The 2,339-nt window shown below is 41.4% G+C and overlaps 1 protein-coding gene across 1 annotated transcript in view; it reads left to right on the top strand.

Annotated features, from left to right (window-relative positions):
* The window catches only part of ZNF275 (zinc finger protein 275), a 32,968-nt gene extending 32,115 nt beyond the window's left edge, over positions 1–853 (top strand). The window contains exon 5 of the transcript XR_002729587.3: positions 441–853. The gene's annotated coding sequence lies outside the window, so the exon portion shown is untranslated. The remainder of the gene's footprint in view (positions 1–440) is intronic.
* The last annotated feature ends 1,486 nt before the right edge of the window (positions 854–2,339 follow it).

Here is a 2,339-nt window from a genome sequence, read left to right as displayed (position 1 = left end):
AAGGGCATGAGATTTGGGAGGTGACAGGGCACAATGCTATGGTTTGGCTGTGTCCCCACCCAAATCTCATCTTGAATTCCCACATGTTGTAGCAGGGACTCAGCAGGAGGTAATTATTCAATTACCATAGGGGCAGGTCTTTCCTGTGCTGTTCTCGTGATAGTGAATAAGTCTCACAAGATCTGATAGTTTTTAAAGGGACGTTTCCCTGCACAAGCTCTCTTCTCTTGTCTGCTGCCATGTGAGACATGCCTTTCACCTTGCACCATGATTGTGAGGCCTCCCTAGCCAGGTGGAACTGTAAGTCCATTAAACCTCCTCCCTTTGTAAATTGCCCAGTCTTGGGTATGTCTTTATCAGGAGCATGAAAACAGAGTATTAGAATCTCCAAACCTAACTGTTACTATAATGTAATGATCCATCTTCATCCTCACTTTCAGAGCTGGCCCTCTGGTGCCCAAAGCAGACTCCTGGGGTCTCTGTATTGGGCTCTTACCCACTTCCTGCTGGCCACAGGATGACACCTGATGCTCCTGGAGCAGCCAACTGGAATCCAGAAGAAAGGCTTCAGTGGCATGTTTTCCAGAAGGAACCTGGCTCCTAGGATTAACAGTTGGGTCAAATCTCAAAAACTCTTTGCCCTTAACTACAGAAAACTGCCAGCATCTATAGCGGTCATAGTCACAAGATCTCCTTTAAACTTTTCAGCAATTGTTTTCCTAAAGCATTCTGTAAAGTCTGTCTTGAAGTTTGTGTAGTTGAGATAAAAATGTGTTTGACTGCACTCCAGCCTGAGAGACAGAGTGACATACTGTCTCAAAAATAAATAAGTAAATAAATAAATAAGTTTTTAAAAACATGTTTGAGAACCACATTTTTCTCCAGTGCTTTATTTTTTTCTTTATATTTTTATATTCTTTATTTTGGGGGATTAGAGACAATTTATCAAAGACACAATTGTACACAGCTTTGGAGTTTTTCCTCCTGGAGGTTCTCCTTTTTTTTCTTGCAAGATGAGAATTCCCCATGGTGCTCTTTCTGAAGACACTTATGACTTAAATAGAGTCAAACAAGTAAAAACTAAATTCCATTCTTAAAGTTCCTTTATTCAATGCTACAAACCCTGGTGTGCCAAATCATCAAGTGAGATTTCTTATTCTGTTCTGTGTTGTTATTAAAAATGTATGAACAGGCTGGGCACAGGGGCTCACTCCTGTAACACTAACACTTTGGGAGGCTGAGGTGGGCAGATCAGTTGAGCTCAGAAGTTTGAGACCAGCCTGGGCAACATGACAAAACCCCATCTCTACCAAAAATACAAAAAAAAAACAACAGCTGGGTGTGATGGCACGCACCCATAGTCCCAGCTACTCAGGAGGCTGAGGTGGGAGGATCTCTTGAGCCTGAGAGGCAGAGGTTGCAGTGAGCTGTGATTGCACCACTGCACTCCATCCCGAGTGACAGAATGAGACTGTGTCTCGAAAAAAAAATATGAATATTGTCTATTTTATATTCATTTTTAATTACACAAACAAAACGTGAACATAATCTCATTTTAAAATATTAAACTAATATGAATAAAATAAAAACCCCGTTTAGTCACTATCTGTCCCCTCCCAATCACACTCCCCTTTCTGAAAGGATCTGTCCTGACGTTTTTCTGCCTATTTACCTGCATATATGTACACACACAATAGACAGTTTATCATGCCATCTGCTTATCATGCAATGTACTTTCTTCACATAACTAAGCATGGGAGAATGTTGGGAGAGTGTTGTTAACTACAGCTCAGTATTTCGTAGCATGAGCATAGTGAGGTTTATTTGACCCTTCCCCTTCTTGGTAAACATTCAGGTATTTTCCAGGGTTTTGCTAATAGAAACAATGCTGAAAGAGCCTTGCTCGGAGCTCTTGTGCACAGGTGTGAGCTGTACAACAGATGCTGAGTTAGGTAGAGTGACACTAGATTGCTTCAACAAAGAGACCTGCAATAAAGCAGTAGCTTAGAGAAAATTGAGGATCATTTCTCATGGAAGTCTGAGCCATGTAGTCCTGGTTGATGGGGCAACTCTGCTCCATACAGTCACTCAGAAACCCCAGCTCCTCACATTGCCTTTTTCCTCTCTTCTCTAGGACAGCACTTCTCAAACTGTCTATGGTAAAAGGCCAGTTTATGTCATTCAATTGTAGAGTGAAATTTTTTTAACTTACGATAAAGATGCCATGGTGATATTCTGTTACTATAAAAGCCTTAATATCTGTACTAACCCAATGTAAACTAAAAATAAAGTCCTAAGCCCCCAGCTGACTGAACGAACCCCCTCTTGGCCAGGGAGAC

The sequence above is a fragment of the Piliocolobus tephrosceles genome, chromosome 12 (assembly GCF_002776525.5).
Source record: "Piliocolobus tephrosceles isolate RC106 chromosome 12, ASM277652v3, whole genome shotgun sequence".
Taxonomy (NCBI): domain Eukaryota; kingdom Metazoa; phylum Chordata; class Mammalia; order Primates; family Cercopithecidae; genus Piliocolobus; species Piliocolobus tephrosceles.
Note: the sequence above shows the minus strand (reverse complement) of the source record. Positions and strands in the feature narration are given on the sequence as shown.